Source organism: Eleutherodactylus coqui, chromosome 2, assembly GCF_035609145.1.
Source record: "Eleutherodactylus coqui strain aEleCoq1 chromosome 2, aEleCoq1.hap1, whole genome shotgun sequence".
NCBI classification, from domain to species: domain Eukaryota; kingdom Metazoa; phylum Chordata; class Amphibia; order Anura; family Eleutherodactylidae; genus Eleutherodactylus; species Eleutherodactylus coqui.
This window is the reverse complement of record NC_089838.1, coordinates 93070386-93098118: the sequence shown is the minus strand read 5'-3', so window position 1 is coordinate 93098118 and position 27733 is coordinate 93070386. Positions and strand designations below refer to the sequence as shown.

The window sequence follows — 27733 nt, the reverse complement described above, 5'->3', positions numbered from 1 at the left end:
AACGGCCATGTTGTCTAGGAGTAATTCCCTCTTTCATGATTTCCCAAACAAAGATAAAATTATTAGAGATGAGCGAATGTACTCGGTATGGCCGATTTCGCAATTGAGCACTGCGATTTTCGAGTACTTCACTACTCGGGTGAAAAGTACTCGGGGGCGCTGTGGGTGAGCGGGGGGTTGCAGAGGGGAGTGGGGGGGAGAGGGAGAGAGAGAGAGCTCCCACCTGTTCCGCACTGCTACCCCCCACTCCACCACGCCACGCCACGCCCCACAGCGCCCCCGAGTACTTTTCACCCGAGTAGTGAAGTACTCGAAAATCGCGGTTCTCGATTGCAAAATCGGCCTTACCGAGTACGTTTGCTCATCTCTAAAAATTATTCAACGCATCTCTGAGATGCCACTTAGCAGAAATACTGTTAAAGATCGAGTCCAGCGCATGGCAAGTGATGTTAGTCAGCAACTCACCACTGACTTACAGAATGCAGCCTGTTACTCCATGTGCTTGGATGAAAGCACAGATATAAATAATCATGCAAGGCTAGCCATAATTGCGTTATGCAGTTGGTGACATAATGAGAGAAGAACTGGTGAAACTAGTGTCTATGCCTAAAAGAACACAAGGGATAGATATCTACAATGCTGAGATGGAGGCCTTTTTGTCACAAGACATAAGACCAGAAAAAGTGGTCTCCATTACTAGTGATGGGGCACCTTCTATGGTGGGGGCAACATCTGGCTTCATACAGTTCTTCGTTAAGGAAACAAAGCATGAAGTCATTCAGTTCCATTGCATCATACACCAAGAAGCTCTTTGTGCCAGAGAAAGTGGCAAAACATTTGATGATGTCATCAAAGATGTCACAAAAATGGTGAATTATATCATGGCTCGTGCTCTGAATTGTTAACAATTCCAAGCACTTCTTGAGGAGGTTCAGGCACAGTAAAATTGTTTGCTGATGTATAATAATGTGCGGTGGCTGAGCAGAGGCCGAGTCCTGGAGAGATTTGTAGCCTGCTTGGATGAAATTAGGCTATTCATGAATGAAAAAGAGCAGGAATATCCAGAGCTCACCGATATGGCCTGGCTTACCAACCTCATGTTTCTCACAGATTTTACGCTACACTTCAATGCACTGAACAAACAGTTGCAATGTGCAGGGAAAACTGCAGAAAGGATGTTTTGTGATATCAAAACATATGAGAGAAAACGGCAGGTTTTTGAAAGAGACCTTGAAGTGGGCAGCTCAAATATTTCCCAAGTCTAAAAAGGCATTTAGACAATTCTACGACTTTTGCAGACAATTCTGCAAGCCATCGGGAAATCTACAAGGATTTTTCTAGCATTGTAGGAGCAGCAAAGGTGAATTTTAATAACCAGTTTTCACAGTTCCGTAAGTTGGAGACAACCCTGTATTTTCTAACTTCTCCAGATAAAGCAAAATTTGAAGATCTTGATCTTTCCTGCTTACAAAGTTTAGATTTAGGTAATCTGGAAATGGAGCTCTTGGAATTTCAAGAAAACAGTATCTGGAAAAATAAATTCTCTGACCTGCGTCAAAACTTGAGGAGATAGAAGGGATGACAAATGACAGCACACTTAGTTCTGAAAACGAAATCCTTAAAGTGTGGAATTCTCTCCCAAATACTTTAAGTCAATGAAGGCACTTGGGATTGCTATTCTTACTTTGTTTGGATCATCCTATGCTTGTGAGCAGCTGTTTTCAGCTTTGAACTATATCAAATCTGATACCAGAAACCGACTAACAGATGACCTGAGTGCTGCGTGTGTTGCTCTCAAACTTACAAAGTATGAGCCAAGGGTAGACAAATTATCAGCATCCATACAACAGCAAAAATCGCATTAATTCTTCAAAAGCATGCCAAATGCAAACGTTTACCATTCAATGAAAAGTTGTTAGCATCATTGAAAGCTCCGTTATTGTGTTAATTTTAAGACAAAAGGTGTAAGTGTATGCATTATTTGATGCATATGGGGCTGTTATTTATGGGGGTATTCCCGCATGCATAACTCTGAGAATAGAACCCATTATTTTCAACTTGTTCATTCTCACTTCCTCTTTTTGCTCCCGTGATTTTCACACAACATAAAAATATAGGACCTGCTCTATCTTTGTCCGTTTTGTGAACCCTAGACCTCCATCGAGGTCTAGAGGAGAGCCGTAAAACAGACATGTTAACAAGCTAAAAAAAATCATTCAGGTGCAAAAATGATGCGCAGGAACGAGCGCTTTTACGCTTACGCACCTCTGAAACCGCCCTTCTGGTTACGTTACTGTGTTGGCACTTTGCAATAAATAAGTGGGTGTTGGGTTGCAATTTGGGCACTCGGTCTCTAAAAGGTTCGCCATCACTGCCCTAGGGGATGAAGGAATCATCTGCCACAGATGTCACAGCTGTGACAGCTGTGGCAGAAGTTTACCATGCTGTCCCATTGCTTTTAATGGGTTCGGGGTGCTGTCACATACACTTGTCCCCATCGGGTGCTGTCACGTAGACTTTTGGCCGTGAGGGTGCTGTCACGTAGAGTATTGGCCGTGGGATGCTGTCACGTTGACTTTTGGCCATGGGGTTCTGTCACGTAGACTTTTGGCTGTGGGGTGCTGTCACGTGGACTTTTGGCCATGGGGTGCTGTCACGTAGACTTGTCGCCAGGGTTCAGTCACATAGACTTTTTGCAGTGGGAGTGCAGTCACATAGACTTTTTGCAGTGGGGGTGCTGTCACATAGACTTTTTGCAGTGGGGGTGCTGTCACATAGACTTGTCGCCGTCGTGTGTTGTCACATAGACTTGTGTGAGAGCGGCACTGTGGAGGGGACACTGGGGACACTGTGTGTGAGCACTGTGGGGGGGACATGGGGGGCACTGTGGGGGAGCACTGTGTGAGGGGGGGCATTGTGTGTGAACACTGTAAGGGGGGACACTTGAGGGGGCACTGTGGAGGCACACTGGGGGTCACTGTGGGGTGTGCATGTGTGTGGGGGCACTTTGGGAGGGGCACTGTGGGGGGAGGCACTGTAGAGGGGGCACTTTGGGGCGGCATGTGTGTGTGTGGGGCACTGTGGGGGGGCATGTGTGTGGGGGGGCACTTTAGAGGGTGCATGTGTGTGGGGGCACTGTGTGGCTGGGGCTCTTTGGAGGCAGCACTGTGGGGGGGCATGTGTGTGTGGGCAGGGTACTGTGGGGGGGCACTTGGAGGGAGGGGCACTTTAGAGGCAGCACTGTGGGGGGAGGGGCACTTTGTAGGGGCACTGTAGGGGGACACTGGGGGGCACTTTGGAGGGGGCACTGTGTGTGAGGGGGCACTTTGGAGGGGGCACTGGAGGGTGCATGTGTTTGGGGGGGCATTGTATGGCAGGGGACACTGGGGGGCATGCGTGTGAGGGGGCAATGTGGGTGGAGGGGTACTTTGGAGCGGGCACTGTGGGGGGAGGCACTGTTAAGCGGCATGTGTGGGGGGGGCACTTTGGAGGGAGGGGCACTGTGGGGGGCATGTGTGTGGGGGCACTTTGGAGGGGACACTGTGGGGGAACTGTGGGGGAGACACTGTGGGAGGGGGCATGTGTGTGGGGGGCACTATGGGGGAGGCACTGGGGGAGCATGTGTGTGTGAGGGCATGTTTGGTGCTACTTTCACTTTCAATTACTTTCAATGGCAGAGGATCGCAGTCCTCTGCCATTGAAAGTAATGCTAGAGATCACGATCTCCTGCTACTGGTCTGACAGCAGTAGCAGGAGATTCCTTCATCTCCGCGGCATGTCCCCTCATCACTGGACACTAGGACACAGTGTGCAGTGATGAGGGGACACGCTGGGGAGATGAAGGAATCTCCTGTTACAGCTGTCAGAGCAGTAGCAGGAGATCACACTGCTCTCCCTGCTCTCTCATTGCTTTGAATGGAGTGCAGCTGCTCTATTCAAAGCAGTGAAGCGTGCGTCTCCATTATGACGCCGGTCCTCCAGTCATGTGACCGGCATCATCGGGAGTGCGCATGCTGAGGAGAGAGAAAGACAGTGCATCATGGGAACTACCCAGCGGCGCCATCTTTGATAAATTCTTCAGGCCAGCTTTATAAGGGGAAGAAAAGGAATAAAAAGGTTAGCAGAATATGGATTTTTATGTGTAATGCTGTAGTGTGTGATGCTTTTACTCCACAGGGCATTAATGAGAAAAAAAAATTGAGTTTGGGCGATGGGACAACTCCTTTAAGTAGCTACTTAATAGTTTATGCAAAATGATCGCTCAAGGCTGTCACTCAAACTGTCGTTTGAGCGATCATCTGCTGGAGTAAATGGGCCTTAAGAGTAAGTAGACTTTAGTTTCAAAAGATTTCATTGTGTTTAATATTCACATATAAAATAGGCTTGTAACAGTCTTGTCCACTCACAGGGGGCCAAATATTACCATAGAAAATAATATATGCCTACATTGGCTAATAAATCACAAATAAATAAGGGTAGAAAAAAGGGTTAACATGGAGGTTTAAACCAATGGGTCATCAATAGAGATGAGCGAGCGCACTCGTCCGAGCTTGATGCTCGTTCGAGTATTAGGGTGTTCCAGATGCTCGTTACTCGAGACGAGTACCACGCGATGTTCGAGTTACTTTCACTTTCATCTCTGAGACATTTGCGCGCTGTTCTGGCCAATAGAAAGACAGGGAAGGCATTACAACTTCCCCCTGCGACGTTCAAGCCCTATACCACCCCCCTGCAGTGAGTGGCTGGGGAGATCAGGTGACACCCGAGTATTAAAATCTGCCCCGCCCGCGGCTCACCACAGATGCATTCTGACAGAGATCAGGGACAGTGCTGCTGCTGCTATAGGGAGAGCGTTAGGAGTTATATTAGGCTTCAAGAACCCCAACGGTCCTTCTTAGGGCCACATCTGACCGTGTGCAGTACTGTTGAGGCTGCTGTGAGCAGTGTTGCACATTTTTTTTTTTTTGTATATCGGGCGTGCAGAGCATTGCGTCCTCAGTCTGCAGTCATTGTACAGAGTATAGGGCCAGTACTGGTGAGGCAGGGACAGTGGTACAGGGAAAGAGATATAAAGGCTATATAGGCAGTGGGCTTTTTCAAAACAATTGGTGAAAAATAGCATATTTGGGCTGCCTATGACCGTCTTCAGTGTACCGCGTGTCTGCTGGGGGTAGTAATTCTAATTAATACGCAGCTAAGCGTTACAGCAGGCTTGACTGCTTCTGCGCTGTGAATTCCACTAGCTGAGTCATACGCACCTACGTCACAGTGCAGGCGTGCGCAAAATTGTTTGCTGGCTCTGCTGTCTCCGTTACATCACCGCCGTCATCCCGCCAGAGGGAAACAGTATACATAATATACGCTGCCTACAGCATCTGTCTGCTGTACCAGCTCTGCATTTTAAAAAATAGAAACAAAATACTTAGGGCCTACTAGTGGCCTTTGGCCACTTGACTGCTTCTGCGCTGTGAATTCCACTAGCTAAGTCATACGCACCTACGTCAAAGTGCAGGCGTGCGCAAAATTGTTTGCTGGCTCTGCTGTGCGTTCCGTAAGTGAAGTCAGCCTCCAACCACAGGCCAATAAGCGGCACATTTAATTACAGCGTTCTGTTTCTGCACTACTGGTAATACAGCATGCTGAGGGGTAAGGGTAGGCCTAGAGGACGTGGACGCGGGCGAGGACGCGGAGGCCCAAGTCAGGGTGTGGGCACAGGCCGAGCTCCTGATCCAGGTGTATCGCAGCCGACTGCTGCGGGATTAAGAGAGAGGCAAATTTCAGGGGTCCCCAGATTCATCTCACAATTAATGGGTCCACGCGGTAGACCTTCATTAGAAAATGAGCAGTGTGAGCAGGTCCTGTCGTGGATGGCAGAAAGTGCATCCAGCAATCTATCGACCACCCAGAGTTCTGCGCCGTCCACTGCTGCAACTCTGAATCCTCTGGCTGCTGCTCCTCCTTCCTCCCAGCCTCCTCACTCCATTACAATGACACATTCTGAGGAGCAGGCAGACTCCCAGGAACTGTTCCCGGGCCCCTGCCCAGAATGGGCAGCAATGGTTCCTCTCACACCGGAGGAGTTTGTCGTGACCGATGCCCAACCTTTGGAAAGTTCCCAGGGTCCGGGGGATGAGGGCTGGGGACTTCCGGCAACTGTCTCAAGAGCTTTCAGTGGGTGAGGAGGACGATGACGATGAGACACAGTTGTCTATCACTCAGGTAGTAGTAATTGGAGTAAGTCCGAGGGAGGACCGCACAGAGGATTCGGAGGAAGAGCAGCAGGACAATGAGGTGACTGACCCCACCTGGTTTGCTACGCCTACTGAGGACAGGTCTTCAGAGGGGGAGGCAAGTGCAGTAGCAGGGCAGGTTGGAAGAGGCAGTGCGGTGGCCAGGGGTAGAGACAGGGCCAGACCGAATAATCCACCAACTGTTTCCCAAAGCGCCCCCCTCGCGCCATGCCACCCTGCAGAGGTTGAGGTGCTCAAAGGTCTGGCAGTTTTTCACTGAGAGTGCAGACGACCGACGAACAGTGGTGTGCAACCTTTGTCGCGCCAAGATCAGCCGGGGAGCCACCACCACCAGCCTCACCACCACCAGCATGCGCAGACATATGATGGCCAAGCACCCCACAAGGTGAGACGAAGGCCGTTCACCGCCTCCGGTTTGCACCGCTGCCTCTCCCGCTGTGCCCCAACCTACCACTGAGATCCAACCCCCCTCTCAGGACACAGGCACTACCGTCTCCTGGCCTGCACCCACACCCTCACCTGCGCTGTCCTCAGCCCCATCCACCAATGTCTCTCAGCGCACCGTCCAGCCGTCGCTAGCGCAAGTGTTGGAGCGCAAGCGCAAGTACGCCGCCACGCACCCGCACGCTCAAGCGTTAAACGTGCACATAGCCAAATTTATCAGCCTGGAGATGCTGCCATACAGTTAGGGCCAGAAATATTTGGACAGTAACACAATTTTCGCGAGTTGGGCTCTGCATGCCACCACATTGGATTTGAAATGAAGCCTCTACAACAGAATTCAAGTACAGATTGTAACGTTTAATTTAAAGGGTTGAACAAAAATATCTGATAGAAAATGTAGGAATTGTACACATTTCTTTACAAACACTCCACATTTTAGGAGCTCAAAAGTAATTGGACAAATAAACATAACCCAAACAAAATATTTTCAATATTTTGTTGCGAATCCTTTGGAGGCAATCACTGCCTTAAGTCTGGAACCCATGGACATCACCAAACGCTGGGTTTCCTCCTTCTTAATGCTTTGCCAGGCCTTAACAGCCGCAGCCTTTAGGTCTTGCTTGTTTGTGGGTCTTTCCGTCTGAAGTCTGGATTTGAGCAAGTGAAATGCATGCTCAATTGGGTTAAGATCTGGTGATTGACTTGGCCATTGCAGAATGTTCCACTTTTTTGCACTCATGAACTCCTGGGTAGCTTTGGCTGTATTCTTGGGGTCATTGTCCATCTGTACTGTGAAGCGCCGTCCGATCAACTTTGCAGCATTTGGCTGGATCTGGGCTGAAAGTATATCCCGGTACACTTCAGAATTCATCCGGCTACTCTTGTCTGCTGTTATGTCATCAATAAACACAAGTGACCCAGTGCCATTGAAAGCCATGCATGCCCATGCCATCACGTTGCCTCCACCATGTTTTACAGAGGATGTGGTGTGCCTTGGATCATGTGCCGTTCCCTTTCTTCTCCAAACTTTTTTCTTCCCATCATTCTGGTACAGGTTAATCTTTGTCTCATCTGTGAATAGAATACTTTTCCAGAACTGGGCTGGCTTCTTGAGGTGTTTTTCGGCAAATTTAACTCTGGCCTGTCTATTTTTGGAATTGATGAATGGTTTGCATCTACATGTGAACCCTTTGTATTTACTTTCATGGAGTCTTCTCTTTACTGTTGACTTAGAGACAGATACATCTACTTCCCTGAGAGTGTTCTGGACTTCAGTTGATGTTGTGAACGGGTTCTTCTTCACCAAAGAAAGTATGCGGCGATCATCCACCACCGTTGTCTTCCGTGGACACCCAGGCCTTTTTGAGTTCCCAAGCTCACCAGTGAATTCCTTTTTTCTCAGAATGTACCCGACTGTTGATTTTGCTACTCCAAGCATGTCTGCTATCTCTCTGATGGATTTTTTCTTTTTTTTTAGCCTCAGGATGTTCTGCTTCACCTCAATTGAGAGTTCCTTTGACCGCATGTTGTCTGGTCACAGCAACAGCTTCCAAATCCAAAACCACATACCTGGAATCAACCCCAGACCTTTTAACTACTTAATTGATTACAGGTTAACGAGGGAGACGCCTTCTGAGTTAATTGCAGCCCTTAGAGTCCATTGTCCAATTACTTTTGGTCCTTTGAAAAAGAGGAGGCTATGCATTACAGAGCTATGATTCCTAAACCCTTTGGATGTGGAAACTCTCATATTGCAGTTGGGAGTGTGCACTTTCAGCCCATATTATATATATAATTGTATTTCTGAACATGTTTTTCTAAACAGCTAAAATAACAAAACTTGTGTCACTGTCCAAATATTTCTGGCCCTAACTGTATAGGGTTGTGGAAACGGAGGCTTTCAAAGGTATGATGGTGGCGGCGGCCCCGCGCTACTCAGTTCCCAGTCGCCACTACTTTTCCCAATGTGCCGTCCCAGCCCTGCACGACCACGTCTCCCGCAACATTGTACGCGCCCTCACAAACGCGGTTACTGCCACGGTCCACTTAACAACGGACACGTGGACAAGCACAGGCGGGCAGGGCCACTATATCTCCCTGACGGCACATTGGGTGAATTTAGTGGAGGCTGGGAAAGAGTCAGAGCCTGGGACCGCTCACGTCCTACCCACCCCCAGAATTGCGGGCCCCAGCTCGGTGGTGGTATCTGCGGTGGTGTATGCCACCTCCACTAAACCACCCTCCTCCTCCTACACAACCTCTGTCTCGCAATCAAGATGTGTCAGCAGCAGCACGTCGCCAGCAGTCGGTGTCGCGCGGCGTGGCAGCACAGCGGTGGGCAAGTGTCAGCAGGCCGTGCTGAAACTACTCAGCTTAGGAGAGGAGAGGCACACGGCCCACGAACTGCTGCAGGGTCTGACAGAGCAGACCGACCGCTGGCTTGCGCCGCTGAGCCTCCAACCGGGCATGGTCGTGTGTGACAACGGCCGTAACCTGGTGGCGGCTCTGCAGCTCGGCAGCCTCACGCACGTGCCATGCCTGGCCCACGTCTTTAATTTGGTGGTTCAGCGCTTTCTGAAAAGCTACCCACGCTTGTCAGACCTGCTCGTAAAGGTGCGCCGGCTCTGCGCACATTTCCGCAAGTCCCACACGGACGCTGCCACCCTGCGCACCCTGCAACATCGGTTTCATCTGCCAGTGCACCGACTGCTGTGCGATGTGCCCACATGGTGGAACTCTACGCTCCACATGTTGGCCAGGCTCTATGAGCAGCGTAGAGCTATAGTGGAATACCAACTCCAACATGGGCGGCGCAGTGGGAGTCAGCCTCCTCAATTCTTTACAGAAGAGTGGGCCTGGTTGGCAGACATCTGCCAGATCCTTGGAAACTTTAAGGAGTCTACCCAGATGGTGAGCGGCAATGCTGCAATCATTAGCGTCACCATTCCTCTGCTATGCCTCTTGAGAAGTTCCCTGCAAAGCATAAAGGCAGACGCATTGCGCTCGGAAACAGAGGCGGGGGAAGACAGTATGTCGCTGGATAGTCAGAGCACCCTCCTGTCTATATCTCAGCGCGTTCAGGAGGAGGAGGAGGAGCATGAGGAGGATGAGGAGGAGGGGGAAGAGACAGCTTGGCCCAATGCTGAGGGTACCCATGCTGCTTGCCTGTCATCCTTTCAGCGTGTATGGCCTGAGGAGGAGGAGGAGGAGGAGGATCCTGAAAGTGATCTTCGTAGTGCGGACAGCCATGTGTTGCGTACAGGTACCCTGGCACACATGGCTGACTTCATGTTAGGATGCCTTTCTCGTGACCCTCGCGTTACACGCATTCTGGCCACTACGGATTACTGGGTGTACACACTGCTCGACCCACGGTATAAGGAGAACCTTTCCACTCTCATACCCGAAGAGGAAAGGGGTTTGAGAGTGATGCTATTCCACAGGACCCTGGCGGACAAACTGATGGTAAAATTCCCATCCGACAGCGCTAGTGGCCGAAGGCGCAGTTCCGAGGGCCAGGTAGCAGGGGAGGCGCAGAGATCAGGCAGCATGTACAGCACAGTCATGGGAACACTCTCTAAGGCCTTTGACAGCTTTCTGGCTCCCCAGCAAGACTGTGTCACCGCTCCCCAGTCAAGGCTGAGTCGGCGGGATCACTGTAAAAGGATGGTGAGGGAGTACGTAGCCGATCGCACGACCGTCCTCCATGACGCCTCTGCCCCCTACAACTACTGGGTGTCGAAGCTGGACACGTGGCCTGAACTCGCGCTGTATGCCCTGGAGGTGCTTGCTTGTCCTGCGGCTAGCGTCTTGTCAGAGAGGGTGTTTAGTGCGGCTGGGAGAATCATCACAGATAAGTGTACCCGCCTGTCAACCGACAGTGTCGACAGGCTTACACTCATCAAGATGAACAAAGCCTGGATTTCCCCAGACTTCTCTTCTCCACCAGCGGACAGCAGCGATACCTAAACAATACGTAGGCTGCACCCACGGATGGAAGCATTGTTCTCTATCACCATCAAAAACGTGGACCTTTTAGCTTCATCAATCTGTGTATAATATTCATCCTCCTCCTCCTGCTCCTCCTCCTGAAACCTGATGTAATCACGCCGAACGGGCAATTTTTCTTAGGCCCACAAGGCTCAGTCATATAATTTTTGTAAACAATTTTTAAACGTTTCAATGCTCATTAAAGCGTTGAAACTTTCACCTGAACCAATTTTTATTTTAACTGGGCTGCCTCCAGGCCTGGTTACAAATTAAGCCACATTAACCAAAGCGATTAATGGGTTTCACCTGCCCTCTTGGTTGGGCATGGGCTATTTTTCTGACGTACATTAGTACTGTTGGTACACCAATTTTTTGGGGCCCTCGCCTATATTGTAATCCAATTAATTTTTTGCCCACCTGCATTAAAGCTGACGCTATCAGCTGTGCTGGGCACTGCAATGGGATATATTTATGTACCGCCGGGTGTCCACTTCTAAAGAACCCTAGTCTGACTGGGGCATGCAGTGTGGGCCGAAGCCCACCTGCATTAAACATGACATTACCTCAGCTGTGATGGGCAATGCAATGGGATATATTTATGTACCGCCGGTGGCTTCCTGGCACCCACCCATGCTGTGGTTCCACACGGACCTCACAATAGGGAGTTGTACCTGCCTGTGTCTATGAATTAAAAACCCCGGTCAGGTTGGGGCATGCAGTGTGGGCCGAAGCCCATCTGCATTTAATCGGACGTTACCTCAGCTGTGATGGGCACTGCAATGGGATACATTAATGTAAAGCCGGTGGGTTCCAGGGAGCCACCCATGCTGTGGGTGCACACGGAATTCCCATTGGGGAGTTGTACCTGCCTGTGACTATTTATAAAAAAACGTGGTCTGACTGGGGCATGCAGACACCTTGACAGAATGAATAGTGTGTGGCACATAGATTCCCCATTGCTATGCCCACGTGTGCAGCTCCTGATGGCGGTGGCACAGGATTATATTTCTCATTTCTTCTGTACAGCATTGTGGGCTATCGCCCCGCCCCTTTTAAAGAGGGTCGCTGCCTAGCCGTGCCAACCCTCTGCAGTGTGTGCCTGCGGTTCCTCCTCATGGCAGACGCACTTATAAATAGACATGAGGGTGGTGTCGCATGAGTGCAGCTGAAGGCTGCGCAGGGACACTTTGGTGTGCGCTGTGGACACTGCGTCGTGCGTGGGGGGGGGGGTTGGGCAGCATGTAACCCAGGAGAAGTGGCAGCGGAGTGTCATGCAGGCAGTAATTGTGCTTTGTTGGAGGTAGTGTGGTGCTTAGCTAAGGTATGCATTGCTAATGAGGGCTTTTCAGAAGTAAAATTTGTTGGGGGGGGCCCACTCTTGCCGCTATTGTGGCTTAATAGTGGGACCTGGGAACTTGAGATGCAGCCCAACATGTAGCCCCTCGCCTGCCCTATCCGTTGCTGTGTCGTTCCCATCACTTTCTTGAATTGCCCAGATTTTCACAAATGGAAACCTTAGCGAGCATCGGCGATATACAAAAATGCTCGAGTCGCCCATTGACTTCAATGGGGTTTGTTACTCGAAATGAACCCTCGAGCATCGCGATAATTTCGTCCCGAGTAACGAGCACCCGAGCATTTTGGTGCTCGCTCATCTCTACCTATTACCTCCAAATGTTTATCCAGAGGAAGGCAAAAAAAACCATGAAGTAGAAGCTAATTTTTTCCATTTAAAGAGAAAAAAATTCCTTCCCGACTCCAAGTCTGTGGAGGCCCTTGACTGTCCAAAACATGGGGCCGCCCTTGCAAATTATCTCCTAATACATTTTTTTAATTTTACCAACCAACAAAAATGGGAAAGGGAAAAGCATCGCTGACGCTCAAAAATTGTGGGAACAAAGATGCGATTTTGCTGTGATTTTCTTGTGGCAAAATTGGGATCGCCAATGTGAAGGAGCCGTAAGAAGTTTAGGGCCGGTTGCAGGAGGCATGAATTTTTGTTCAAAAAGGTGGTAAGTAAAAGGTACCGCTATGGGGACGAAATTCGCACCAAGCTTTGCAAATCTATATGTTGTGTATTTCGAGAAATCACATCCAAACACAAATGGTTAAAAAACATCAACTTTTATAAGAGATAAAAAGACGATTTAGTTTTTATATGCGAAGGTACAGAAGAAGATTTTAACCATTTTACCACGTATTTGAACAAAAATTCTTTTAATCTTTTTTTACAAGAGTTCGGGCACTCACATAGAGTATTTGGATCTCATACTGTACAATGAGGCCAATGCAATTTTAATAAAACCCCTTTTTAAATTTACAGAAACAAATAGCTACCTCAATTTTAAGAGCGCCCATTTCAAAAACTGGAAAATTAATTTGCTGTACGCTCAATTTTAAAGACTAAGACGAAATTGTACAAAATGAGGAATTCATTAAACAAAGTAACATTGTTATAAACAGACTTAAAGACAGAGGTTACCCTACCAATCTGATTTTATCATCTTGTAATAGAGCAAAACAGGAATCTCAGGAGAAAGCACTAAGAACAGCACTAAATGATCAATATAATCCTAATTTCAACCTAAATTTCATTACAACATACAACTCCGCACACTCCACCATTAGATCTATACTTAAAAAAAACACTTGGGTCGTGTTGGCCAATTCTCTTATACGACCCATACCTAGCCAAAATCATTCCCTCCAAACTATCGATCATTTTAGCTGGCTCTTACCAAATAAAGAACCACGTCTCTTATATATTTTAGTATATGCACATCTTTCCAAAAAGGGTTGCACCATCCTACCAGCCATTTTTTTGGTTTCTCTCCTTCTAATCTATGTAAAGTATAATGCTCAAAGCTGATATATCATATGCTATATTATCCTAGGAGATTGTTAATCAAGTACATATAGAGATGTATGGTTATTCCTGAAGCTCTCTCACTATTTGTATTCTTTCTATAGATTGCTAATGCTCTAACTACAATTGATCCTGGAAACTTGACCTCTAGTAAGGTATGTGCCACGTTTTCTCTTCCACTTCTTCTCTTCTTCATTTACTGTATTTGCCTTTATTTTTCCTGATTAAATAGAATCAATATAGTGATGAGCAATTAGTGAAATAATCGGTTTGTTTCAGTATCAGGCCAATTTCACGAAAATCATCTTGAATTGGGACGGCCGATTCTGACTCCCATTAAAGTCAATGAGAGTAAAAATTCATCAAGTACTTCAGAAGTTCCCCAATGCAGCCAAAGCTCCCCACATTGCACCTGAATACAGCCACACATCTGGGGAACCCTGTGCTCTTCCCAAAAATTAGTCAAAATAGTCTAGCGTGGTGTAGGGGTCAATAGTAGCACACGGGTGTCACTGAAAACAATAGGGGTGAGGGCCCCCTTGTAAGAGCTTACAGACTATAAGGAAGTCTACATATAGGATACTCTACATATATAAATCTGTGTGAGTGGATCACCAGATAAGAGATGTGATGGAGTGTGTGGGGGACACAGTAGGAAGAAGGGGTTTCTGAGTGAGAGTGTAGAAACAGGGTTGATGGAGAGTTCAGGCTAGGAAATATGGTAAGCCTCCCCAAAACGATATGTTTTTAGGGCATGCTTAAAGCTCTGGGCGTTCAGAATTAGCCTTATTGTTTGTGGTAGCATATTCCAAAGAACTGGTGCGGCTCAGAAAACATTTTGAGGCGGGAGTGCGATGTCCGGATTAGAGAAGAATTTAGACTAAGGTCATCAGCCAAGTAAAGGGCATGGGTAGGGCAGTAGACAGGGATGAAGGAGGAGATATAGGATGGCACAGCATTATGGAGAGCATTATAGATAAGACTGAGGACTTCAAATTGTATTCTGTATTTTACTGTATTGTGCAGTGACTGACACAGGGTGGAGGTATCAGAATAGCGGCTTGACAGAAAGATGAGCCTGGCTGCTGCATTCAGGATGGATTAGAGAAGGGAGGATGTAGAGCCAGCGAATAATATACTGAACGAGCAGTCAGAAAGGCAAGAGGAAAACCATGAAAGCACTGTATCTTTAAGGCAGATAGCAGAGCGGAGCATTTAGTGATCTACGGTATTGAACGCCACAGAGAGATCCAGGAGGATCAGTAGAGAGTAGTCGCCATTCAATTTAGCCATCAGGAAATCGTTTGACACTTCTGTAAAAGTGGCTACTTTAGAATGTAGAGAGTGACAACCAGAATGTAAGGGATCTTTTTGTTTTATATTAACAAAAAAAAAAACACTGCCAACTTAATAAACTGCAATCACTGGACTGCATAATATGTGAGAAAACAAAGCTGCACTGTATTGCTTGCAAATTTGTTAACTGCCCATACTCGGCGCAGTGTAATTGAATTCCCCTAAACAGACTGCTAGCTGCGTAATGTCTTCAAATATTCCGTAGCGCCGGAATGGCGACTTTGAATGACGTCTGAGGCCACAAACAAAGAGCTGCAATATTCCCCACACCAAAGAGTATTTTGTCTGTCTGCTTTGCTGCTATGTACGATGACAGCAGCAGAAATATACCATCTCCCAATGCACAGACCATGTTTCGCATAGGCATATAAACACGACACAGATTTTTCTTTGCTCCCTCTAAGAGAACCCTGTTTAAGTTCTCTGCTAGTATATAAGCTTTCCCACCCAGCAGTAATATATCCTATGTAGAAAGTCTGTCTAACAACAGACCACTTGTTATATAGGCATATAAACATAATGCAGCCTGTCCTGTGCTCAACTATGAAATGGCCACAGGGTTACAATATGCCTATGTTATATATGGCTAGGTCATGTGATACAGGCATCCAATGAAACTGCAACTGATATACTAGATGGAGAACACATTTGGTAACATCATCAATGTGCCCTGGCTGCTGATTGGCTGCATGCCAGGCCTTATGGAAAATTCAATTTTACCACGACTTTCATCCAAAGGATCGGTTTGGAGTTACCCAATTTGATATGGCAAACATTGTGATGATTTTATCACCTGGTCAATCAAGAAGTGCAACACTAGGATAATATATTCCACGGAGCATACAGGGACTGATATCACAAATGTCAGTCCTTGTCCCCAATAAATTTAAATTCTCAAACACAAAAATACATTTGGACTAGTTTTCTAACAACCCACTTAAAAATCATTTGTCACCTCTTCTGACATATCTGTTTTAGTAAATATCTACATTCATTATGAAAAAGAATTCCGGATCCTCTTTTCTTAGAAATCTGCATTGTCGCCCCTCTGTTATTCCTCCTTGAAATCAAGTTGACAACTAGGTGTCACCAGATGGAGCTGCACACTAATGGCTCATTTATACCGGACTATTTTTGTTCAAACTCTTGCACTCCGGAAGGAATTTGAATAATAAGCTTCCCGTGTAAATGCATGCAGCGGCTGAACGAGAGTTGTTCAGTTTCTGCATGCTGACACCTGCCTGTGCATGGAGTGGACTCGGATCCTGGGCCTGCTCCATTCAAACCCTGCACACATCCAATGTACACGTACGTTGGATATTGCCAATGGGTTGAAAAGATTGGCAATGAAAATATTTGTGTTTGTTTTGACTTGTTCTTCATTTACAGTCTATTAATTCCTTTAATAGCACCGCTACAGTTTTGAGAAATTCTCTGATTTGGTTTTTAATTTTCATCATTTGTTTCCTTAGCCAGAAACACTAGTTTTACGCCTCGTAATGGAAGTCATGTGCACTCTGGTAAGTGTTTTCACCATTTGATGCAAAACTGTGTATGATATGGATAGTTGTAGCTTAGATTTGTAACACAGTTTTTGCATGTTTTAGGTGGACATTGTACTTCAAGGAGTCAGTAAGTAATTCCTGGATACTTGGAAGGCTGCTATGTAACCATTAAATGAGCCCAATACGCTCAAAGAATGAGTGACTGAATTTGATTTAAAATTAATACCTGTAACTATGTTACTGTAAATGTAGCGAAGTTTAACTCGACTGGGATAACCTTCTGCAACAAATTGTTGTATCTCAAGCCACTGAAAAGCTACTATGTCAGCACACCAATAGCTATTTTAAAGATGCTGAAATTGTAAATAAGCTGTGGCACAGAACTTTTCTTAACATGTTAAAGGGGTTGTCTCGAGGAAGCAGTAAAATTTCTTTTTTGCCCAGTCCCCCTAATTAAGCAAACATTACTAAGCCCCCCTGTAAATGACTTTTCTAGCTGGTTTGTACTTACAGTTCCAGCGTTTCAGCAACTTATAAAAAGTTTTCCCAAGATGGCCGCCGGCTCTTTTCCCATCGCTTGCTGTAGCCCGACGTGCGCGCTCCCGAGACGCTACCAGCTGTGTCTCCCTGACAACCAGATGCCCCGCAGCTGCCGACCGGACCACGGGATTAAACGCGGCCGACCAGTCACCCACCGCCAGGCAGCAGGTAACCGGCGCTAGCCCCCGGCTCCCCGCGCTAGCCCCCGGCTTCCCCACTTGATTTCGCGAGACAACCCCTTTAAGTTTCAAGTCAAACTTTGCTGCATCTGTAGTTGGCTGTTGGTGCAGAAGTACAGCTATCAATCAAAGGCAATTTCCAGCTGATGATCACATGGTCATAGCTTCTGTGCCTGCATGTAAAAAGGTCATAAGTCTCTCAAATGACCCACTGATGCAGCACTAGCAGTTAGGAATGTTCTTAGAGTAATAAAGGAGCAAAGGCACAAGCCAACTACAATACATATGTTCTGTCAACTCCTCCCATGAATTGTTCCTGCACTTTCCATCCTGCCACTATCTTCAATGCCCCTCTCAGTGTCCACCATAGTAAGAGTGTCCACATTTGTGCTATACGGAATACTAGTGCTACCTTTGTGCTCTCCACAAGGCAATAGTGCCTCCATTATGCCCTTTCAAGTTAACCATGCCCCAATTGTGCCATCCATAAAGTAGTAATCCCTACTTCCTCTACCGCACTCACCAGAGATCAGCACTGAAGGGGAATAATAGACAGCTGGCTAGCAATGTACATAATAACATACTGATAATGTCTTGTATTTTTGTCTGTTATAGTACCCTAAACAAATCCACAACGTGAAGGTGGTCTCATGGACTTAAAAATGGCATGCCTGCAAATGTCTTCTTTAATACCAGATGGATAGTAGCCACAGTATCTACTCTTCTTCGCATCTTCAATACAAGCTTGCCTGAAAGATTTATTCTAGCTTCTGCAAGGTGCCTTTCTAAGTATCATACACTATTGTGACATCTACAAGGAGCACTTGTGTGATCACATAACTAGAACATGGCACAATATATTACGTGTAGCAGTAGAAACAGCTCCTTTCAACTTGAATTTCTTGAATTCTTTGAGTAGACTAATAAAAAGTTAAGAGAGCAAATCAAAAATGTTCTTGTCTCTTTTACTGTACCAAAATGTAGAATCAATATTTCAATTTCATTCTGTAAAGGGGTTGTCACAAGCATGTATGGAGGAATTTCCCGATAGAGGAGTTGCACTTTTGATAGTTATCACACTGGCTATTGAATAAGCACGAGTTGTTTGAAAACTTTTATTAGTTAAACGGTCACTAAATATTTTCAAACAACTCGTGCTTATTCAATAGCCAGTGTGATAACTATCAAAAGTGCAATTCATTCTGTTTACCTAAAATAGTGTTTTTATGCTGAAATATCCCTCTAAAGTTCTGGCCACCAGAGGTTTACCTTCCCTCCAATTTGCTGTCCATTGCCTGTCCTCAAGTGATGCCGCTCTCTAGTAACAGAGATTGCAAGACCGGCAACAGGAAGTGCAGGAGTATGATTCATGCTGCTCAAGGAGAGAGAGGCACAGGAAGACAGAAGCAAAGACTCACAGTAATGGTGCCAAATTCATGAATTCATGAATGGGTGAGTGAGAGCTGCCTCTGATTGGTGGGGGCTGTGACCAATTAGAGGCAGCTCATTCAGCAGGCGGGGATTTGCTACTCACAGCAGTTCAGGAGAACTGCCGGCCGGCTGCGGCTGAACTCCGTCTGCCGGGACAAGGTGAGTATATATATTTTTTTACTTTTTACACAGTTTTGGATGATTTTCAGGGAAGGGCTTATATTTTTAAGCCCTTCCCGAAAATTCATCCTGAGATCGCCCGCAGCCCATTGCTTTCAATGGAGCCGGCTGTATTGCCGGCTCCATTGAATTCAATGCGCTGGACAGCGCTGCACTGCTCCGGCCCATTTCTAATGAAACGCGGCTAGGAGCAGATTTTTCGGGCGATTTTACGGTCCCGGTCACGCGATTTGCGGATGCGCATCCGTCATGCGATCCGCAAATCTCAGCAAAACACGCCCGTGTGACCGAGGCCTCACTCTGATTCTCTAAAGCATGCAATTCATATAATGAACATATATAGTGTAATTGATCATGTACACAAAAACTACAGCTTATTATGAAAAGCCATTGGAAAGTTAGGTACGCTTTAAAAGAAAAGAAGCTTTCACTGGACACTGCACTTCCAGGTACATTTACAATAGCTGTGCAGCTTCTATATAAGACTCCACCAATATATAGGATCAAAATGTAATACAGTGAAACCTCTAGTTTCATTGGTAATCTGTCCAAAAGCAATCGGCTAAACTTGAAATCAATGAAACTAGAGGTAATTATTTCCATAGGAATCAATGTAAATCCAATTAATGTGCTCTAGATATTCCAAAAAACACACCAAACCACATATTTGTACAGTGTTTAGTGCTGATTTTTCAGTGCAGCGCTAAACACTGTACAACGCTCCCATTCATTTCAATGGGGATGTTCACACAAACGGTTTTGGCCCTGCGTCGCCCATTGAAATGAATGGGAAGTGGTTTCAGCGTTGCTGAAAACGCGGCACAACTTGGTACTTTGGCAGAACTAAACGCCCTAGCTACACCGCCTGAGAGAAAAAAAAATCAATATATTCACCTAGCAGGTGCATTTGGTGTCCCGGGTGGCGCTCTCCGGAGCTCCATGCAGGCTGCTGTGCACTGTCAAGCCAGCAGAGCATCTTGCTAGTGACAGGGGGTTTAAATCCCTCACCTCCAGCAAGAGATTGTTTTGATTGGCTGAGTCAGCTGAGTGCCAGCATGCTCAGCCAATCACAGCCAGCGCTGGATGCTCCAATCACAGCCATTCATCCATGAATGGCTGTGATTGGAGCAATCCATAAATGACTGTGACGTCAGCAGCAAGGTCACCTGGGTCGACAGCAGTTAAACCAGAAGCAAGCGACGAAAGAAGAGGAAAGATTCCGCGGTAAAGAATCGGCAAAACTGGACACCGGCGAAAGATGAACGCGACGAAAGTAGAGGTACGACTGTATAATGATAAATATTAAACATAACTTTAAATAAACTACATTAAAGTAGATCCACATACGAAGTCAGAAAATCGCAATGGTCAAAAATCACCAAATAGTTGCAGTCAAGACTACTGACAAACACAGGCAAATCAACCATGTGATCTACAATGTTTGTAGAGCAAGAATGGCTTCAAACATGACAATAAAATGGAACTCTCTTACTGCCGGAGGCACATACTTTCATCTTTGCAGTAAGATTTTTTCCCATTGTATTGTCATATCTGTGGCCCATCTTTCTCTAGAAACATTCTAGAACATGACAGTGCATGTCTGTAGTGATGGCTGCAAATATTTGGAGATATTTGACCATTGTCATTTTGTCACTTTTAAATGTGGATCTTCTATTTTGAAGTAGTTTATTTAAAGTTATGCTTTAATATTTATCATACAAATAAGGAAGATGGAACAATACCTCTGCAGCGCCACCTCTTGGATGGCAACATTCCTGCAAATCAATGTACAACTCTTTAAACAAGTCTTTAAAACAATGATTGAGAATTGAAAAACAAGCAAGAAAACCATACACAGACAGCTGTTTAGGGGGTGTTTGCCCCTCTTCAGTGTGCAGTAGGTTTCTGGCTTGTCTAGAGAGAGGCCTGTGATGCTGGTCAGGAGGCGTATTATCTCTCCCTAAGGAGAGCACTAAGAAGGTGTGTGGAGACACCTAGGAGGTGAGTGAGGAGACTTATAAGGCCATGCATGCTCCTCTTGGAAATACATGCAAATAAGGAAGATGGAACAATACCTCTGCAGCGCCACCTATTGGACTGCAGCATTCCTTCACTCACCTTTCCTCAGACCACTGATGTGGAGCTGAGCGTCTCACACTGCCAGGGTGCCAGCTTCCAGGTAGATGGCCAGGCAGAAGCATGTGACCACTGTGGTCAATCAGAGACTGCAGCGGTCACTATTGGCACTCCTGGCATTAGCGCTCATATCCTGGATGCGATGATGCCAGGAATTTGGTGACATGATGCTGAGGCCTCTAACTGGTGCTGGGGTAGTTTGAGCTGCTCAGCTCCACTTTCGGGATCTGAGGAAAAGTGAGTGTTATTTAATTTTTTTTTATCTGAAAACCAGTCCAGCTGCTGGAAAAATGTTTATCTTCATGATAAAATCCCTATAATTGGCAGGGCTTTACGTTTACTGGGGAGCAGATTTTCATATAAACTGAATTGCAATAATTTAAATATCAAACATGGACATTCCCGGGCTGAGGTTTTGGATAGTTGACTGAGAAGGACATAGAGGGTCATAGCTCTATGGATGTCTATAGAAAATCTATGTCTGCTAATACCTTACTAAATGCTACATCATTTCAGTGTCCTCAGGTGAAGAAGTGAACAAGGCTTACCGTATGTACTCCAGTGACAATAAATGGGAAAAAACTATAACTGATCTCTCCAGAGAGGGTTTAGTCGGAAGTGCCATGCAAGGGTCGAAACCTCCATTAGGGGTCCTTGAGGGTAAGTAAAACTTTGAGAGATTGGTAGATCAGGGTCGTATTTACATTACAGCCTTTGATTCAAACTTGGGCTATGTTTGAGAAATAATCTCAAAACACTGGAAAACTTCCCTCAATGATAGAGGTTCAGCAAATTATTTACCCATTTATCACCTATAAACTGGTGTAAATCAAGGAATCTAAGGGATATAATTACAAGAGTCACTGTGTTCTCCAAATCCAACCTGTGGTGGTCATGGTGTTTGTTTTTTCTGATGATGTCATCAGAGGTCACCTTTGGGCTGCAGCCAGTCAGAGGCTATAGCATCATTATCTGTTCTACTTTAGTAACAGCTCACATTCTGGGCGCCATGATACCAGGAGTTCAGAACAATGATGATGCAGCGGACAGGTAATTTCCGATGACATCCTCAGCAACTACAAACACTGACACCATAGCAGGCCGCAGCAATGGGGAGGGGGTAAAGAATGCTCTTTTTGTTTTTTTAACACTGTTGGAGCTAGTGGGGCAATGCTGTTCAGCAACTGGGCATCCCCTTTAATGTATTTAATGGTTGGAACATTATAGGCTCTGTTCTTTATATGATGGCAAAAGCTGCTTCTTTTAGTGACTTTCTACTTAGTTCTATAGATTTGTGGCATAGGTAGAAGGTATATCTGTATATATATGTTGTTGAATACATATATATATATGTTGTTGAAGCATTACACATTGGCATAATATCAATGTATGAGTTGTATTTTAGGTTGTTTGAAAATTATAGGCAAATATAATTCATAAATGGTGCACTATGAAAAGATTGAGAGATTATATGTCAGGATAAGCTGAATTGTAAATAATGAACTTACATATTGGTTATTTATTTTGTGCGATTAGACATAATCTACCAGTGTGGTTTTACTATTTCAACAAGTATAATGTAAGTGGAATAATGGCAAACTGGGGTATGCTGTAAACATAAGAACCCATTAGCAATACAATCAGGTAGGCTTCATCCATTGTACCCCGGTTACTGCACGGTTGCCACTCGGGACTGTGGGAAGCATCCCAAAACCACAACTGTCCCACAGTTAGGAGGCCTGATATATACTGGTAGTATAGATGTGATGTGTATGTATAGATGCTGGTAGTATAGGTGCACTATGTATAATTTTATATATTGTAGCACAGCGGGGGTTAAAGAGCACGCCAAACGGACACTTTTCTTCTTGTTTGGTTTATTTATACAGTCTTTAACAGAAACATAGACGACTGGGTCTCCAGAGAAATAATAAATGTTTGCAACAACAAAGGTCTCTTTTCAAGTTTAACCCTCCACAGTCCGTAGGTGAAGCAGGTAAATCCTCAGCTGAGGAGACAGTAAAAGTCCATAGGGTTGCACAGACCTGTGGATGTCCAGAGCGCAGCTGGTCCTTATGCCTTCAATATCTTCAGACTCTAGCCCAAGGGCAGGCGTACCCCAGGAGTCCTGCTGGAACCACGCAGCGCCTCGTCCACAGCGCCTCTCTGCTTACACAGGAATTCACAGATTAACTGCAGCCTGAGTCTCCCAGGCACACCTCCCCCCCCTCTACCTTCCACCTGTCTCCTTAAATGGCATGCTGGACTGGTTGTAAGATCTGGCCTGGAGTAAAAGAGGACCGGACTACATCAGAGAGGCTAATAACCTCTGTGACATATACCTTCCACTCCAGACCACACCTCTCACCCTGTTACTATATATATACACTACCGTTCAAAAGTTTGGGGTCACCCAAACAATTTTGTGTTTTCCATGAAAAGTCACACTTATTCACCACCATGCGTTGTGAAATGAATAGAAAATAGAGTCAAGACATTGACAAGGTTAGAAATAAGGATTTGTATTTGAAATAACATTGTTTTTACATCAAACTTTGCTTTCGTCAAAGAATCCTCCTTTTGCAGCAATTACAGCATTGCACACCTTTGACATTCTAGCTGTTAATTTGTTGAGGTAAGCTTGTGAAATTGCACCCCACGCTTCTAGAAGCATCTCCCACAAGTTGGATTGGTTGGATGGGCACTTCTGGCGTACCATACGGTCAAGCTGCTCCCACAACAGCTCAATGGGGTTCAGATCTGGTGACTGCGCTGGCCACTCCATTACCGATAGAATACCAGCTGCCTGCTTCTGCTGTAAATAGTTCTTGCACAATTTGGAGGTGTGTTTAGGGTCATTGTCCTGTTGTAGGATGAAATTGGTTCCAATCAAGCGCTGTCCAGTGGGTATGGCATGGCGTTGCAAAATGGAGTGATAGCCTTCCTTATTCAGAATCCCTTTTACCCTGTACAAATCTCCCACCTTACCAGCACCAAAGCAACCCCAGACCATCACATTACCTCCACCATGCTTAACAGATGGCGTCAGGCATTCTTCCAGCATCTTTTCATTTGTTCTGCGTCTCACAAACGTTCTTCTTTGTGATCCAAACACCTCAAACTTGGATTCATCCGTCCACAACACTTTTTTCCAGTCTTCCTCTGTCCAATGTCTGTGTTCTTTTGCCCATCTTAATCTTTTTCTTTTATTGGCCAGTCTCAGATATGGCTTTTTCTTTGCCACTCTGCCCTGAAGCCCAAAATCCCGCAGCCGCCTCTTCACTGTAGATGTTGACACTGGTGTTTTGCGGGTACTATTTAATGAAGATGCCAGTTGGGTACCTGTGAGGCGTCTGTTTCTCAAACTAGAGACTCTAATGTGCTTATCTTCTTTCTTAGTTGTGCAACGCGGCCTCCCACTTCTTTTTCTACTCTGGTTAGAGCCTGTTTGTGCTGTCCTCTGAAGGGAGTAGTACACACCGTTGTAGGAAATCTTCAATTTCTTAGCAATTTCTTGCATGGAATAGCCTTCATTTCTAAGAACAAGAATAGACTGTCGAGTTTCAGATGAAAGTTCTCTTTTTCTGGCCATTTTGAGCGTTTAATTGACCCCACAAATGTGATGCTCCAGAAACTCAATCTGCTCACAGGAAGGTCAGTTTTGTAGCTTCTGTAACGAGCTAGACTGTTTTCAGATGTGTGAACATGATTGCACAAGGGTTTTCTAATCATCAATTAGCCTTCTGAGCCAATGGGCAAACACATTGTACCATTAGAACACTGGAGTGATAGTTGCTGGAAATGGGCCTCTATTCACCTTTGTAGATTTTGCACAAAAAAACAGGCATTTGCAGCTAGAATAGTCATTTACCACATTAGCAATGTATAGAGTGCATTTGTTTAAAGTTAGGACTAGTTTAAAGTTATCTTCATTGAAAAGTACAGTGCTTTTCCTTCAAAAATAAGGACATTTCAATGTGACCCCAAACTTTTGAACGGTAGTATATATATATATATATATATATATATATATATACACACACACACACATATATGTTGGAAGTATAGATGAAGTGTTTGTAAGTATTTGGTTTTCAGTATATTCATAACATGAGTGCAGTGTGTAATGTGATACATATGTATATGTACAAAGGTGGGTTATCATATATGGACAGGACCTTCAAAAATACTCATCCAGAATCTGCTTCTCCCTCCCTGCCTAACTTCAGCTGTGAAAAATGCACATGCTAGAAGTTTCCTTTTATGGAGCAGTAAGAAAATACCCCAAATTTAGGATGAAATATTGTGCAATTATAGACACAAATTTTTATCCAACACTATCTACACCAAAATGAGATGTCAGCTAACAATAAATCTGGGCTATAGTGTTACAAAATTATAATATTCTTTATTATTCTTTTCAGTTTTTATTTTCCAATGAGTTACTGCTAGAGATGAGCGAGCGTACTCGTCCGAGCTTAATACTCGTTCGACTATTAGGGTACTCGAGATACTCATTACTCGAGACGAGCACCACGCGATGTTCGAGTCACTTTCATTTTCTTCCCTGAGAAATTTGCGCGCTTTTCTGGCCAATAGAAAGACAGGGAAGGCATTACAACTTCCTCCTGTGACATTCCAGCGCTATACCACCCCCTGCAGTGAGTGGCTGGGGAGATCAGGTGACACCTGAGTATTAAAATCTGCCCCGCCCGTGGCTCACCACAGATGCATGCTGACAGAGATCAGGGAAAGTGCTGTCTTGCTGTAGCTGCTATAGGGAGAGTGTTAGGTGTTATATTCGTCTTCAAGAACCCCAACGGTCTTTCTTAGGGCCACATCTGACCGTGTGCAGTACTGTTGAGGCTGCTTTTAGCAGTGTTGCACAACTTTTTTTTTTTTTTTGTATATCGGGCGTGTAGACCATAGCGTCCTCAGTCTGCAGTCATTTTACAGAGTATAGGGGCAGTACTGGTGAGGCAGGGACAGTGGTACAGGGAAAGAGATATACTGTCTATATGGGCAGTGGGCTTTTTCAAAAAAATTGGGGAAAAATACTATATTTGGGCAGCCTGTGACCGTCTTCAGTTTCCTGCGTGTCTGCTGGGGGTAGTAGTCGCTAATTAATACCCAGCTAAGCGTTACAGCAGGCTTGCGCATAATTGTTTCCAGGCTCTGCTGTGTCCGTTACATGATCGCCGTCATCCCGCCAGAGGGAAACAGTATACATATATACGCTGCATACGGTGTCTGTCTGCTTTTTCACCTCACCATTTTAAAAAATTATAGCAAAATACTTAAGGCCTACCACTGCCCTTTGGCCACTTGACTGGTTCTGTGCTGTGAATTACAGTAGCTCAGTCATACGCACCTAGGTCTCACTACTGGCTTGCGCATAATTGTTTCCTGGCTCTGCTGTGTCTGTTACATGATCGCCATCATCCCGCCACAGGGAAACAGTATACATATATACACTGCATATGGTGTCTGTCTGCTTTTTCACCTCACCATTTTAAAAAAATTGTAGCAAAATACATAAAGCCTACCACTGGCCTTTGGCCACTTGACTGGTTCTGCGCTGTGAATTACAGTAGCTCAGTCATACGCACCTAGGTCTCACTACAGGCTTGCGCATAATTGTTTCCTGGCTCTGCTGTGTCCGTTAAATCACCGCCGTCATCCCGCCACAGGGAAACAGTATATATAATATACGCTGCATACGGTGTCTGTCTGGTTTTTCACCTCACCATTTTAAAAAATTGAAGCAAAATACTTAAGGCCTACCACTGGCCTTTGGCCACTTGACTGGTTCTGCGCTGTTAATTCCAGTAGCTCAGTCATACACACCTAGGTCTCACTACAGGCTTGTGCATAATTGTTTCCTGCCTCTGCTGTGTCCGTTACATGATCGCCGTCATCCCGCCAGAGGGAAACAGTATACATATATACGCTGCATACGGTGTCTGTCTGCTTTTTCACCTCACTATTTTAAAAAATTGTAGCAAAATACTTAAAGGAGATGTCCCGCGCCGAAACGGGTTTTTTTTTTTTTAAACCCCCCCCCCGTTCGGCGCGAGACAACCCCGATGCAGGGGTTAAAAAACCCACCCGCACAGCGCTTACCTGAATCCCGGCGGTCCGGCGTCTTCATACTCACCTGCTGAAGATGGCCGCCGGTATCCTCCGTCTTCGTGGACCGCAGCTCTTCTGTGCGGTCCACTGCCGATTCCAGCCTCCTGATTGGCTGGAATCGGCACGTGACGGGGCGGAGCTACACGGAGCCGCTCTCTGGCACGAGCGGCTCCATAGAAGACTACAGAAGACCCGGACTGCGCAAGCGCGGCTAATTTGGCCATCGGAGGCCGAAAATTAGTCGGCACCATGGAGACGAGGACGCCAGCAACGGAGCAGGTAAGTATAAAACTTTTTATAACTTCTGTATGGCTCATAATTAATGCACAATGTATATTACAAAGTGCATTATTATGGCCATACAGAAGTGTATAACCCCACTTGCTGCCTCGGGACATCTCCTTTAAGGCCTACCACTGCCCTTTGGCCACTTGACTGGTTCTGCACTGTGAATTCCAGTAGCTCAGTCATACGCACCTAGGTCTCACTACAGGCTTGCGCATAATTGTTTCCTAGCTCTGCTGTGTCCGTTACATGATCGCCGTCATCCCGCCACAGGGAAACAGTATACATATATACGCTGCATACGGTGTCTGTCTACTTTTTCACCTCACCATTTTAAAAAAATTGAAGCAAAATACTTAAGGCCTACCACTGGCCTTTGGCCACTTGACTGCTTCTGCGCTGTGAATTACAGTAGCTCAGTCATACGCACCTAGGTCT

General features: G+C 45.7%; 1 long non-coding RNA gene across 1 annotated transcript; it reads left to right on the top strand.

The window, feature by feature from the left end:
• The first annotated feature begins 13655 nt into the window (after window positions 1-13655).
• LOC136610595 (uncharacterized) lies at window positions 13656-18072 on the top strand. Its single transcript, XR_010790118.1, has 4 exons — window positions 13656-13706; window positions 16380-16427; window positions 16515-16539; window positions 17747-18072. It is a non-coding gene; the product is annotated as an uncharacterized lncRNA (long non-coding RNA).
• Window positions 18073-27733: the final 9661 nt, after the last annotated feature.